Raw genomic sequence first — 16,493 nt, forward strand, 5'->3', positions numbered from 1 at the left:
ATTAATAAAACTGATAGATTAGATTGATTAGACTGATCACAGGACGAAAAATTAGAAACTGGACTAATTACAGAATAAAAATTACTGGACTAAATACAGCATGAAATAAAAATGGGCTAAACAAACGGTCTGCTGGAAATACAAATCTGGCTCTCACTATAATATTTTGGGCTTGCATTAACTCTAAGTCTTCTGAACGTTTGACTCTTACCAGTAGTGAGAACATCAAGAAATAAAATGAGGAGGACGTTGGGAATAAAATAAAAAGCTGAAGAAAAGAAACAAGATGAACTGTGAGAGAGAGTGAGAGAGAGAGGAGAAAAACATCAAAATCACACCCAAAAAAACTTTTACAGGGAGAGAAAAAGAAAGCAGAAAAATAGTGGAAAAGGAGGAGAAAAAAAGGGAGCCGGGGAAAATCCAAATCTCATGCAGCCATTTGAAAAGATGGGAACTGATTGAAAAGGGATCTGTGTGTTCCTAGAATTTTCCAAAACACAATAATGAATTAATAAAACACTTGGCGCCTGCGTATTTTCATGAGTCACATCGGCAAAGAGTTTTACAGGGTATGTTCTGCTTTTATGGCAGGCGGGCTGTGCAGAAAGTGAGCTCATCCTAGGGCCCTCGCCCTCTCTCTCTCTGGCACGGGCCCCCAGGGCGCACACACACACACACACACACACACACACGTGTAAGTACATACACACATGTTCTCTCATTACTGCTATTCTCTGGCTGACCCTTACACACACGCTCATTCAAACTCCTCTAGCCCACTCTGGGCCGAGAGGGGGGCAACGGCGGGCACCAACCGCAGACCCGACGTTTGCAGGGATTATAAGAACAGGCTGGGACTTTCCAAAAGCCTGACTTCACCACCGTTTCTACATTGCTCCTCACAGAACAAACACATCATTAGCAGAGCATGCTGAGGCCTATTAGCCACAGAAAAAGAAAGAAAGATTGAGCGAGACGAAGAGAGAGAGAAAATGCTCCTGGCATGGTTGGGTGATGCGCTGTGTATCTCTGACAGAATCAGCTCTATGTGATTCATGGCTCCTCGGGGCTGGGCCGAGCTGGGCTGGTGACGTCCTCTGAAGTACTGCAGTTCGCCACTGTGAAAAAGGTAAGCAGGTTGTGTTTAGAGGAAGAAAAAGTATCCAGTTCAACTCAGGAGAGAATTGCCTTTCGCGGATCAAGTGTCCCTGTCGCCGAAGGTATTGCGTTCTTGCTTGGAAAACAACAATTTGAGACCTACACTAATGGGTCAAAAGTTCGGAATAATTATGATTTTTTTAATGTTTAGAAAGAAGACTCTTATGCTCACCAAGGCTACATTTACTCTAAGTGATCAAAAACACAGGTGAAACTGTAATACTGTGAAATATTATTACAATTTAAAATAACTGTTTTCTATTTGAATATATTTTAAAATGTCATTTATTCCTGTGATGCAAAGCTGAATTTTCAGCATCATTACTCTAGTCTTCAGTGTCACGTGATCCTTCAGAAATCATTCTAATATGCTGATTTGGTGCTCCACAAAAATAATACGCAGCACAACTGCTTTCAACATTGGTATTAATAAGAAATGTTTCTTGAGCACCAAATCAACATATTATTCCAAACATTTGACCTGCAATGCAAGTTTTGAGCCATCACAAAAATCACTCCTAACTGGTACGCAATGAAAAAGTATTTTTAAAAAACCCAAGGCGTCACAGGAGGCATTAACCGCCGGAGCTGATGGCGAGGTATTTTTTCCTCCCTCTGCCTGGCTAAAACCACAATCCATTCTTTCTCCAAAGCTGTGACGGATTTGGGATGGTACAGCGGTTTGGGTTCATTTCCTGTCTACACTCTGAATATTTCCACTCCTTCGTTCTAAGCTCACGGCGCTCTACTTTAAAAGCTACTTTAACTTTCCACATTAGCCTTCCTGCTGTCGATCAGCGCTAAGACGGATTGACACATCCGACCGTATACTCTTAAACGGCCCCAGAAAGGCAGAGGTACCATATAGCGGAGACCACAAGAGCAGGGCATATGGATTTAGATCAAATGTCTTATGGACGAGGGCTCTGGAAACTTCTACGAGAGGTTTCAAGCTCACTTAAAGAGCAAATATGAACTGTTCCATTTCTAAAAAAGCAAGTAAAAACGAGAAGGTAAAGAAGAGAAAGACACTTTCTTCTAAACAGACTCATTGGACCAGCAACATAAAGGTCATGGGCTCGATTCCCTGAGAATGCACTAAATGCTTCACAATAACACCTCACATTTCTGAGGCACTCAACAGTTAATATGCAAATATGCAAAAAATAAAAATAAAATAAAACAGACAAAACAAATGGGTTTGTTTTTTTCCGCAGTGATGCCATCAACAAACTATTTTGGGTTCCTCAGGGAACCTTTCAGTGAACAGTTCATAAAAGAACCATTTGAACATTTTAATAATCTAAAGTACCTTTATTGGAAAGGTTACATGGATGTCAAAGTTTCTTCATGAAATCAGATGCCAATAAAGAACCTTTATTTTTAAAACTGTCTGTTTATTGATTCCCAGATTCCTAAAATGCACAGTAAAAGCGTTAAATGCTTCACAAAAACTCTTCACATTTCCGAGGGACACTACAGTTTAAATATGCCAAAAAAATAAACCAGAAAACACAAACCACATCTGATCTGCTTGTAGTTTGCATATTTTCTGCCGAAAAATAATTGTCACATCCTGCATAAAACATAAGCATACGTGTCCGAGGGATGTTTACAGCAAACGTCGATGGATAAAACTTGACATCTACTTGTTATGCACAGGAGACATTACAATAAGGCTCTCTCGCTCTGTGTGTTGTAACCTTGAATGAAATGAGTGGAATCAATTGAAGAAAGATGTTTGGAGACGAGACGCATTGTGTGGAAAGTCTGCAGCTGAGGAACCTCCAGGCGCTGTGGAGGTCACATGGTCATAAGGAGGGTCAGCACTGAGTGCTGAAGGTTCAAAGGCCAGACGTCATTAACACGCACATACAATCACACATTAATTCAGAAAGAAAACTTTTTAATGATTAATTTCTTGTTTGTTTGTTTGTTTTTTTTTACCCTACGTCCCCTATTCCAGCATCACAGCAGGGGACAGTGGTTACAGTGCTGTCAAGCGGCATTAATAAACAATAGTAAAATATAGCCTCGCCGAATTGGTCCTCAAAATTAAACAAAGCGTATCATTGTCATCAGGCAGTCGTTTCCGAGAAAGCCCTTCATAAACCTTTTTATCGTGGGAGATAAAAATGACACGTTCGAATTCCTCTGCCTTCTGACAGGGCAAATGGTAGCACAACATTAAGAGTGATAGATGATCTTCTGCTTCGGAGTCACATATCCCATCAATTAAAACCCGTCTGACACTGAACCCTTTCCTGGCACCCAACAAACATTCTTCACACCCAATCACTGTACAACACTGACAATGCCATAATATCTATCACACCACTTGGGTATAACTTGCCCCTCAAGTAATAATTTAAAGGAGTGTATTATGTACTCTCACAGCCCCAGATGTAAGGCTCAAGTACCCCGTCATTCACAATAAACCATAAATGTGTGCTCTTGCCTCTTACACTGGATATCATTTAACACGGTCATTAACATTTTCCACTTCTAAACTAAAACAATCAATAAGGTAACCCTTTATTGATTGACAAGGCAACTCCTCTCAAAGTATTGTATTAATTACCCCAAAAAATATTATATTAAAAAAATTATAAAAATATTATTTTAATAATAAATGTTAAATCTTTTCAAAAAGCTTTTTAAATCATTAACACTCACTTTTTACTATATTATTTACACATGTGTAAGTCGCACTTGTTCTAAATTCTCCTTTTTAATAAATAAATAAATAACCAAACTTCCGAGGTTTGGACGAGGTTTACGACACATGCAAGAACAAGAGAGAGCAATGGAAAGAGTGATGGGATAATTGGAGTGGACGAAAGACAGTTCTGACAGTTCTGTTCCGCAATGTGATGTGGATAAGGTGAGCGCAGGCACATTGCAAGAACGGATAAACAACAAAAAAAAGAAACACATTTATAGACCCATAAAACATCTGAACGGAGAGAAAACGAACACGACCAGTGAGCTTATTTATTGCAGTACTCCTCTGTGCCTTGCAGTATTCCTCTGTGGGAAATGAGGTTAAATAATTGGTTAAGGATCAGAGCATTAACATGATCGTTGCTAGATTGTAGTTGTAGTTTATTACATAGCGTAATCAGACAAGAAATCAGATTTATAAAAACAAATGGCATGGCCGCTGAGCTAAACTAGCCATTTCAGATGAACACAGTTTATTTAATCAGAGCAATAGAAGGTAATAGATGGCGCTCATTACAGTAGCACTGGCACGGGGAGCATTCGCACTCATGAGTATAAACACACACACTAACATAGACACATTAATAAAAGCCCTGACACACACAGGAACTTTTATAAGCAGATGTCGGACACTCTCTCCCTTTCACAGACACACAGCCTGACATATAAAGTCTTATATACACACGCAGTCAAAGGGATACATCCCTGCACACCTGCAAAAATATACAGGGGAAGCAGTGAAAACAATCAATAAGGTAACCCTTTATTGATTGACAAGGCAACTCCTCTCAAAGTATTGTATTAATTACCCCAAAAAATATTATATTAAAAAAATTATAAAAATATTATACTGCAAAAATATACAGGGGAAGCAGTGATCTGATGGTTTACTTCATAATTACAGAGTACAGAACAAAGTCCCCCCACCTTCTCTGATCCCCCATAAACCACCTGTTCAGTCCCTCCCTGCCACTTACATGCTATTACCCCCCAAAATTCCTGAGAGAGTCATGGATAAACTCCTGGATTTATGATTCCAAGCCAGAAAGCAGCCAGATGAGCTGAAGACTGAAGTAAAATTGGGATCTAGACAGATAGACAGACTGTGGGGTGGTCTAACCATGCATGTCTTCATGAAAATCTCGTATATATAGTAACACACATAGTCCAAGCAACGATTCCAACCTACTTAATACACATGCAAATCAAAGGGGAGTTTTACACTGAAAAAATGGAGTAGGGACAATTTTCACTCAGAAATTGCTATTAAACGTCACAAATAATTACAAAAGCGAGTAACAATAAGCATGTTTCCTCCACAGGGTGAATTTTTTTTTTTAAAAAGGTAATTGCGACTTTTTCTCTCTTTTTATCAGAATTGTAAAATATAAATTCAGAATTGAGAGATATAAACGTGTGATTCTGAGAACAAAAAAAAGTAAAAATTGCAAGCTATAAACTCGCAATTCTAAGAAAAAAAGGCCGGACTGTGAGATATAAACTAGCAATTGTGAGAAAAAAAGTCAGAATTGTCAGATAAAAAAATAAATAAAAATCGCAATTACTTTTTTTATTATTTATTTCATGGCGGACACGTAAAAACAGAATTGTGATATATAAACTCAGAATTGCGAGAAAGAAAGTCAGAATTTTGAGTTTTCATCTCGCAATTTTAAGTTTATATTTCGCAATTCTGAGTTGTTGTTTTTTTTTCATTTAAGTTCTGAGTTTACATTTCACAATTCTGACTTTTTTCTCTGAATTGCAAGAAAACAGTTTGAGTTGTAAGAAATAATCTCAGAACTGCAAGAAAAAAAATTCAAATTGTAAGATAAAAAGCCACAATTACCTTTTTTATTTTTTTATTATGTGGCGGAAACAGGCTTCCATACATAACACACTGAAATAAAAGTGAAATTTTAAAGTAGTTCTTGTAAAACCTATACTAATAATCTTTGTTTTATTTATTTTTTTACAGTGTACCTATCATAAAAACATTACTAAGAATAAACTATAAAAGATTCAGGAAGTAACACTGTACATCTAATACTTGTGGTTAAGGTTGGGGGTAGAGTAGGGATGATATACAGTGAAGAAAAGACACATTTCACTGTCACTCAAAAGGGAAAATACAGTCAAGAATATAATGACAGCAGTTTGCCCAAACACACAAACACATTAAGACACTCCTGTATTCCATTACAGTTACTGTACCGCTGAGATCAGACTCCACAGTCCCGCTGGAGTCAGAGTGGGAGTTTTGGTTTTGGTGAAACGTGAATATCTGGTTTGACAATAGTTTGTTTTTCCTTGTCTCTGCTTCTTTTGTCTGAGTTCATGTAAACTCATGTTGCTGATCTGTGAGACATAAACAGCTGAAAACAGAAATGGGCTGGCCCATTCCTTTCTCATTTAAAAAAATACAAATAAAAATGTGCCATGCATACATTTGTTTGTGCAAGTGCTGATTGTTTTTAATGTTGTAACGCGCTCAGACTGCTCCTCTGGCCCAGATGTGTGTTTGGATGTGAACATTCTGTCACATGTTAAAAGAAGACATCATAAATCACGACTGGCTCTGACACTATTAAACACTGCTGCTGGCATAAACTTTCAAAAAACTTTTCAGCTCATGAAAATCTCACACACAACCTGTTGAAAAGCAAAAGAAAGCAAGTTTCTTTCAGATCACAGACTGATCCAAAGCACTGAGTCACAAAGAACAGGTGCTACAGTCAATGCAATGGGCTTCATAGTACTGAAGTCCAGTTATCAGGTAAAACAAGAGAAAAAGCCTAACACAAAAAGCCATTGTTATATGCATTTTTATGTATTTTGTTACTTCTCACAATAGAACAAATGGAATACTTGTTCAAAGAAACTGCATTATACAAAGCCAATATGTAGATGTTATCTTAAAGGGATAGCAAACTCACAGTCCATATAGGCTACCTCAAATGCTGTATTCCAAGCCTTCGGAGCCATAAGATGGGTTTGTGTGCCAAACAAACCCAAATTAACTGACAACGTTCCTGTGTCTGGACTATTGAGTCAACTCAAGAACCGGAACAATTAATTGAAAAGATCAAACTTGTTTACACATGACTACTTCTATTATGCAGAGAAGATTTCAAAATTATGAGAGGATAAAAATGTACATTTTAATTGGTCCCTTGCATTATCGCTAACATATGGCTCCAAAAGACTTACTATCGCGTATGAGTTGTATGGATTACTTCTATAATTATACAAAGACTTTGCATCCGTTTTGAGGTTTAACATCTATAGTAACCATTCATTGTCATTGCATGGAAAACACATTCATAAACCTTCCTCCTCTATCCCTTTAAAGAACTTAACTTGACGCATCTCAATGTATCCCGGTTTATAACATTATTTGTTTAACTTTTAATAAAAACCGGTAATGCAGCTGCTACCACATTTTACGTTTATTGATAGAACAATTCTACACTGCATCAGATGCTTGCGAATACACCTTTCCCTAAACCACAAGCTGCACACAACACTTTGTCTTGCACAAACTAATCTCAGATTTACACACACATACTTAAAACTTGCAGGCCACAGGGCATTAACACTTAAGGCCAGAAGGAAAACAACACCTGTCAAAGAAATGTTTTACATATGTCAAGGTACAACTCACCAGGTCAAGGTATGCGTCAACGTAACCAGTCATTTCTTTAAACAGATCGCGGATCCAGAAAACTCTCTGGCACGCCAAGCACAGCGCACGCGATCCAATTCGAACGAATTCAAGAGAACCGAGTCGCGCGAGCGAAATGAACGAACAAAAAGTTACGATCAATGCAATTCTTTCATCACTCTCTCGCTGCTCGATTGCATCTACTCAAGTTCAGTTTTAAATCACCGCGACTTCTCCGTTGCCATATGCATCATATCTGACAGACATGAGAGAGGAAACTGATGAAAACATCGTTTGATCGGTTCTGTGAAAGTTAAACTCACCCACTGGGACTAAAGTCCGCGAGGAGACGACAAGAGAAGCGCGCACCCTCCGTTCCTTTCACACTACACGGTCGTTTCTTTCTCTCTTCTTCCTTTTCTCTGCCTCTCTCGCTCTCTTTCCCTCCCTCTTTCTCTTCTTTTCGTCTCTCTTAGAAATAATTATGCGCTCTGATTCAAGAACCCTCTCTGGGTCACGTGACTCCACCCTTCAAATATACAGCACATATTTCACAAGCCACAAAATGCCTAGAGGGAAGAAACAGAGGCAAGCTTAAATTTCTGTTTCTAATTCTATGCCTCTCTTTCTTTCGTTCTCCTTCTTTTTCTCACTCCTTGAACTCTGTGTATTCACAAAGTGACAAGCACTGAGTAGCACATGATATAGGAATGCCAACGAGGAGGAACTCTCTAGTTAAAATGCTGGATACAGTTTCTTCTCATTTTAGACGACATGAAATCTTACTTAACTGATACATGTTCCTGGGCTTATTGTGAAGGGTTCATTGGTGCATGTTATTCCGGTTGGGGGAAAAAATTGTCTTTGCAATCTGTCATCAAAATGCAATAATGTGCTTCAAACACAGCGTGAAAGTGTGAAAACCCTAAATCAAGCTATTCATGCGATGTGAATTACAAACTTGCATGAACAGTAGTAAATATTAAACAGGAAAACATGTAAAATGATGTTGGATTAACAAGTTGAAAAGCATTAAATAAACCAATAACATCCACCAATGAATCATTTCAGGGTTTACACCAACAGTAATGATTTACTTGCCACAAAAGTCCACAAGAAAATGGCATCTTTTTGATGATGGGAGACTGTAAATATGGGAAGTTCCAAACATGGTGCCGAGGGTGTGTCCGGCTATATGCCACTCTCTATGTGTTTTATATCAGTACAGTGTGCAGTTTGTGTTTGTATGGAACAGTTCTGCGCTGGGTTGTTTGTGGTTCTGGGCGTTTGCCTGGGTTCCTCCTAAAGCTGAAATTCTGTACTGGCTTTGGTCAAAAGAAACCCCCAGAAACCTCACTGTGAAGACACACCTTAACTGGCTCCTTTTTGACGGTGCCATCTCAAGCTCAGGGAGGTGGCATGTCAGGTTCAGCCTTGGGTCTGATGGTAATTCGTGCAAATAAATCAAATGGAACACTTGTTTTTATTCTAAACTCAATTATTAGTTACACAAAAATATATTTACATATGGTCATATTCTAATGTTTTGAAAGATTAGTTGGACACGAGACAACATCACTGTGTACAAAAGTTCTATTCAGTTTGTACTGGACTAAATATGAACTTCCTGTCAAATAACATTTGAGAGCATTTTCAGCGTTCAGATTTTTATTTGCTAAGATAAACCGTTTACTAAACAGAGCTCAGCTAAAGTGTAGTAGGATACTTTAGCAGGGCTGGCACTGAGTCAAAATACACAAGTCAACAGGAAATGGTTTGCTTTGCCACACAACCCTACGCTACACAGCTTTATATCACTCTTTGTACACATATTAACTGTCTGTCAAAAGCACTACTAATTTAGAATGTGATCACTAAGAATATGAGGATATTTAAAACTAAGGAAAAAAATAGTGACAAGAGATTCGATGCTTTAGGAGTCTCCCTATCAAATCATTTCAAAATATTTAGTATATGGGTTTAATTTCTCTTACATTTTTGTTGGAGCATCTAGTTTATCACTTTTCAAACAATATTACAGTATGTGCTGTCATTCTCTGTGTGTGTCTGAGTGAGTGAGTGTGTGTCAGTAGCAGGAGAGAGGTCAGAGGTTAGCAGTGTTTGCGTTTCATTGTCAGTGAAGTGTGTTGGAGGTTGAGATTTATGATCTCTGTGTTGGGAGACTGCAGAGTGGAGGATAATGAAGATAGATCAGACTGCTATCTCTCTTCTCTTCCTCTCTCGCTCCCCTCATTCTCCCACACTACCTGTGTACCTCTCTGTCTGTCTTTCTGTCTTTGTCTTTCAGTCTTCCACATTGCATTTCACTTTCACCTGCTTTACTCTCCCTATTTCCTGCTATTCTGCTTTTATACAGAATTCTTGCATCCGAATATGCCTACTTAGTACTGGCATTGATGGCTTCATGAAGAACCTTTAACATCCATGGAAACTTTCCACTGCACAAAAGGTGCACTTCTTTATAGTGGAAAAGGGTTCTTTCTAGCCATTTTAAAAAATGGTTCTTTTAAGAATTGCTCACTGAAAGGTTCTTTGAGGAACCCAAAATGGCTCTTGGCATCACTGCAATTCTGGAACCTTTTGTCTATGTCTTGATTTTTCACAGGTGTTTACCCATATTTTGAATTATTGCATTGTGTTGTGTTTTAGGGTTAAAAGAAATGTCTGTAAACTTTTTTTTTTTAACAGTAAATTACAGTTTGAATATGGAATTGGCATTCAGATATTAATATCTTAATGACTCTTTCTTTAAATATGCATGGATATGCAGTTCATTGAATGAGTAGTAGTTGTCATAACACAGGGCTGCCCAAACTCGGTCCTGGAGGGCCGGTGTCCTGAAGAGTTTAGCTCCAACCCCAATTAAACACACCTGAACCAGCTAATCAAGCTCTTACTAGGCATACTAGAAACTTAAAGGCAGTTGTGTTGAGGCAAGTTGGAGCTAAACTCTGCAGGACACCGGCCCTCCAGGACCGAGTTTGGGCAGCCCTGTGGGGGAAATATATTGGATGACACACCATGTCTGCTGAGATTCTGAAGTCCCAGTACTGAGGAGCCATAATATTCAAAGTTTTAAAAAACCTGGCTTTTTTCAAGTGGTTTTTCAAAGTGGTTCCTTATGGATAAATTGTAGGTTTTTGAAACACCTTCAGTAAATTACTAAATTGGGTGTTGTTAATACATCATAGGTCAAAAAATACATAGTTGAATGCCAACAAAGCAGATGCATTCATCAATAAAATTAGTAAAAAATAGCACACACTCACTGTAAAAACAATTTGGTGTAGGACCAATTTTCACTCAGAAATTGCAAGTTCATTTCACACTTAATTACAAAAGAAACAGCAAGTAACACTGAATTAAACATGAGATTTTGAAGTAAAAACACTGAAATAGTGTTTTCGTGAATGTTATCCAATACTCGAAAAAGCATTTTTCACTGTGTATTTGAACACAGGCTCTCTGTCATTTGCTCCACCTCTCCCCCTCTGTCACCCCTAATGGTTGCATTTGTCACTCTTTACTATGACATCATAAGTCATCTTAAAGGCCTCTGAAATCATCGTTATTTTATCCTTCCTCCTTCATTCTTTTTCATCCATGACCTTCTTTTCCTCTGTGTTAATTGTCAGGAGTGCAAATAAATAAACGAATAACATTTCCACTAAGACGTGTATTTATTTTTTGCCAAGGACTAGTGGGCCTGGATGGAAACGAGACGGGGAAGAAAACGAAAAAGGGAGAGGAGGAGAGAGAGAGACACATAAAGAGTGAGGCTGGTGGCCACGGCAGGTTTTAATCAGGAACAAGACGCCTGTAATGAGATCACTATTTCCTTGCATGCAGATTGATGTCATGTGAAGTTTTGTATTGCAATGAGAGTGAGACTTGCGGAGAGAGCGCGAGGCGGGCATGTGTATGTGCGCAAACAAGCGCAACGCACATTTACTCAAAGCACGCACACGTAAATACACAGACACACGCACAAGGAAGGCATCCGTTTTCAGTTTCAAAGTCAAACGCACTGCTCGACCAGTAAAGGGCCTCATTCATTCCGCCTGGCAAAATGTACACATTTAGACTCCAACTGACATGAAGAAATAACATAGGCCTACACGGGGAAAAAACAACACAGAGAGCTTTTGGGAAAAGCTATAAGGGGGAAAAATGGGACAGGCTGGGGTGTATATTTTGCATTAAAGTTCATGTAAATGTATAAGCCACATGCCATATTTAATCTGTGGTTGCATATGTGCGCATGCTTGTACTTATTTTTGTGTGCGCGAGTCAAGGGAGCGAGCGCGCTTCGGATGTCCAAACAGAGCTGTCGGAAAACCCTAACAGAGTGCCAATAAACGCATGCAAATGAGCGCGCGGCCTACCCTCCAACATATGTGTCCAATGAAAGGTGAATGGCCCTCCTGTCTATACTTTTCTCACAATCAGCCATGATGTCACCATGAACCCTCTCTGAACCGACCTCTGTCAAAAAACATTTCGCGCTCTCCCTCTCCTTCGCTTCTCATTTTCCACCTTTCCCTATTGCACTCACCAGGCTGCCTCCCTCCAGTCCGAATTCTTTTGGTGAAGCCACATTTTTTCTTTCTTCTTTTTATTCGCTTCTTTCCATTCATGCCCCCCCTCCAACTCTCTCTCACTCTCGCTCCCTGTTTTTGGATCCAGGCGCATATCTGTCCATGGCTCTCTCACTAATTGAATCAGTACAAGTGAAGCCCACTGCCAAAAGTACCAGTATGTTCCGATTAAGATGGACTTTGTTTAAAAGATGGCCTTTTCAAAAAGGCGCTATGGGAAAGAAAGCAATGGCGGAGATATATAGTACGGCTAAAAACAGATAGAAGTCGGGGAAGGAAGTCACTAAAAGACAGAAAGAGAGAACGTGGAGAAAGAGAAGAAGGAGAGAGGGGCTGGAGGGGGCAACGGGAGAAGCTGCCTGATCCACATATGGAAGCAATTCTGTAATTGCGGCAAATCTTTGTGCTCGAGAGGAAAGGTCCCCGTCTCAATGCCTTCTCCTTCGCAAATAAAACTGCCATTGTACAGTGAAAAAAATGACTTTGAAACAATGTTCACTCAGAAATTGATAGTACATTTTGCAAATAATTAGCCTACAAAGAAATGCCTAGTAACTAATTGAATTAAAGCAATATATGCCCAAGAATTAACCTTAGCTAAAAATCTACTGTCCCTCAGGCCATCCAAGATGACATCTACAGATTTCTTCAGATTTGGCGAAATTTAGCTTTACATCACTTGCTCACCAGTGGATACTCTGAAGTGAATGGGTGCCGTCAGAATGAGAGTCCAAACAGCTGATAAAAACATCACAATAATCCACAAGTAATCCACACGACTCTAGCCCATCAATTAATGTCTTGTGAAGTGAAAAGCTGCATGTTTTTAAAAATCAAATGCATCAAGACGTTTTAACTTTAAATTGTCCAAGAGGCCATAATCCATTATTATGCTTCCTCCAGTGAAACATTCATGTTGTCCTCTCACATCAAATCCACTGACATATTTGTTTAGAACTTTTTGGACCGTTTTTGCTTGTAAACAGTGCTTGATCTGTGCATATTTCTCTCCTGATTCAGAAAAGATTACTTTTTTCAGCGGAGAAAGCAATATTGAGTGAGGACTCATATTTTAGCTGGAAGCAACAGTTTGAAGTTAAACACATCTTAATGATGGATTTGTTTCTTACAAACATGCAACTTTTTTGACAAGAGAATAACTGATGGATTGGAGTTGTGTAGATTACTTGTGGATTATTGTGATTATTTTCTGAAATTGTGTTTACATGTAGATGCAAAGTGGGTTGCATTAGGTTAATTTCCAAATAGTTGTAACAGTCAGAATGTGGACAAAATGTGTCAGCAAATATTTGAAAAGCACTTGAAACACTTTCAACACAAATTTATTTATTTTTTTTTTTTCATTTTTATAGGACTGAGTAATAATAAACTTCTGAGTGATGCAGATACATGTAAAGACAACTGATAAATTACAAAAAAAATATGCCCTACTAAACATTTAAAAAACTTAAAATAAAACTCCACCAATATAGTACTGGCATATGGTGTATCTCTATTTTTATGGTGTGCCTCATTCTGACGGCACCCATTCACTGCAGAGAATCCATTGGTGAGCAACTGATGTAATGCTAAATTTTGAAGTAGAAAGACTAAATAATATTTTCTTGTAAAATGTACTCCAATAAACGTTTTTTTTTTTTTTTGCTTGCATGGCAAAATTGTTGCACTCTTTAAAGCATTTTAAAAGTCACATCTAAACTTTCCACTATATATGTTCTTCACCATACTAGTGCCCTTTGCCTAACAGGGAGCTTGGTATAAGCTTGTTAAATTGCTCATCAGCCTCAGAGAATCTGGCATGACTTCACATACAGTGATCTTTCAATAAAAGAGTGAAAAAGTTTGAACAGGTAAGTGTTGGTGGGCAGGAGAGTGCAACAGAAAGATTACAGACACTGATGGCTGCCTGCCTAGCCCGAGGCACAAGGTGTTTCTACTGTGTGCGCTTTGGCAGCAGCCCCTGTTCAGTTCTCAAACACTGCCGCTCTCCCTCTGTAATTATCGACATGCCCTGCCATAACATGTTCCTCTGTGCGTGAGTTGCCCATAGTCATGGTTTTATAGCTGTGGAACAGAGCTCCAAATTTAACACATCCAATTAACCCTGGCAACTGTCAAAACACCACAGAAACATGGTTTCCAGAAGGCGCCACATTTTCTTCTGATTATTTCTATCTTGTTCGAAATGCATCATCTCAATCAACGTGTCAAGCGCACAAGCTGTAATCAAGCTTTATTGATGGATTCAGAAAAAAAGAAATGCAAGCTAGAATGTTCATGGCTGACTTTGACAGAGCTTCTTCTCGATGTCCAAATAAAGGCCTTGAATGGAGGTTTTATGATATGTTGCATGGTTTGGATATTATAACGTAGAAGCATATTTTAGCCTCTCCTGTTGCCAGTTACACTGCTTTTACTTTCACATTTACAGGCATATTTTATTAATGGAGAGACGGGAATATGATATATTAAGGACTGAAGAAAAATAGAATAGAAGGTTTGATCCATTGGTGTGGCCTAATGCTAAATTAAGATGCAGAGTTTAAGAGCCACTTCTTGCATTAAAGCCACATCTAGTGGTCAACATTGGAAGTACAACATAAAGCCATCACTATTCACTATCACTATCAAGTTCAGTCAGTGTGTAAGAAAGCGCTATAAACAAGAACACTTTCATAAGTATTAAGTTGTCAATATTATTATGCACTATTAATGAGAATACTGTGTTTTTTGCTGTTATTTCTTTATAACAAATCATTTTTAACTATACTGTAAGTAAAACAAGTAGCACAGACCAACTCTAGTTTAGAAAACTTTACAGTGTATAAGAGTTATTGCTACACTTTATAAAGCACTGGCCAACTAAATATCAAGTTTATGGTCAATATATATTCCAGTTGCAAGACAACACACACATTTCGTACGAGGTTTAGGCTTTTCAACCATTTAAAGGAATTAATGATTATATTTCACGAAATATTATATATTTTATGCCAAATAAAACTAGGCTATATTATATTTTGTCAATTAAAACTGTGCTATTAATATATTTCATATTAATATTTCTAATGTATTTTTTTTTTGAAACTACCACAATAGCACAGTGGCAAAGCACTTTTAAAGGGATAGTTCACCCAAAAATGAAAATGACCTAATGATTTACTCTCCCTCAAGCCATCCAAGGTTTATATGACTTTCTTCTTTCAGATGAATACAATCGGAGTTATATAAAAAAATGTCCTGGCTCTTTCAAGCTTTATAATGGCAGTGAATGGTGGTCGAGATTTTGAAGCCCATAAAAGTGCATCCATCCATGTAAAAAAGTACTCAACACGGCTCTGGGGGGTTAATAAAGGCCTTCTGAAGCGAAGTGATGCATTTGTGTAAGAAAAATATCCATATTCAAAACTTTAAAAACCGTAATCTCTAACTGTCGTATACACAATCACGAGGGTGGCATTCCAGGGGATGTCGTAGGACATAAGCGTAGTGTAAGCTCCAGTGAGAAGTGACGAACACAGAAGCGCGGAGGAGCGAGCAAAACAAAACACCGGTCATGAATTAGAAAAAGGTTGGCCAAGAGGAGACTGGTTTTCCTTTGCTGTAAACAAAACTTGGTTCTCGCAAGACTAGCATATTGTCACCGGAGCTTACGCTTACCCCTACATCCTACGTCATCTGCTGGAACGCCTCTCTCTAGTGAACGCATGTACGACAGTTAGAGGAAGCTAGAGATTACAGTTTATGAAGTTTTGAATATGGATATTTTTCTTACACAAACACATCACTTTGCTTCAGAAGGCCTTTATTAATCCCCCGGAGCCATGTTGAGTACTTTTTTATGATGGATGGATGCACTTTTATGGGCTTCAAAATCTTGACCACCATTCACTGCCATTATAAAGCTTGAAAGAGCCAGGACATTTTTTTAAATATAACTCTGATTGTATTCATCTGAAATAAGAAAGTCATGTACACCTAGGATAGCTTGAGGGTGACTAAATTATGGCGTAATTTTCATTTTTGGGTGAACTATCCCTTTAATTGTGGCCCACCCTATGAGAAGCTAGCAATATTCCACAGAGATGTAATTTATTAAAAAACAACAACAATAATAATAATAAATCTTATCACATTATAATTTTCTATATTTAGCTGTAAAATTATGAAATTTTTCATGATCAACTGAAGACAATTAGCATTAATAAAATGTTAATTCATAACTTTTTATACTGCATTATACCTTTGTAACTCTTAAATTTATTTACCTAAATATTATTATCTTGTTATTGTAGTATTTTTTGTAT

At 38.1% G+C, this 16,493-nt stretch overlaps 1 protein-coding gene across 3 annotated transcripts in view; it reads right to left on the minus strand.

Moving 5' to 3' along the window:
- Positions 1-8,030, minus strand: part of LOC107697942 (retinoic acid receptor gamma-A) — a 56,118-nt gene extending 48,088 nt beyond the window's left edge. Inside the window, exon 1 of one of the 3 annotated variants that reach the window (XM_016498825.1) lies at positions 7,874-8,030. The gene's annotated coding sequence lies outside the window, so the exon portion shown is untranslated. Of the gene's footprint in view, positions 1-7,546; positions 7,660-7,869 lie in introns of those variants that run through there. The other 2 variants (XM_016498823.1, XM_016498824.1) reach the window with 2 other exon arrangements.
- Between the last annotated feature and the right edge of the window lie 8,463 nt (positions 8,031-16,493).

Source organism: Sinocyclocheilus anshuiensis, unplaced genomic scaffold, assembly GCF_001515605.1.
Source record: "Sinocyclocheilus anshuiensis isolate Anshui unplaced genomic scaffold, SAMN03320099.WGS_v1.1 scaffold78, whole genome shotgun sequence".
Taxonomy (NCBI): Eukaryota; Metazoa; Chordata; class Actinopteri; order Cypriniformes; family Cyprinidae; genus Sinocyclocheilus; species Sinocyclocheilus anshuiensis.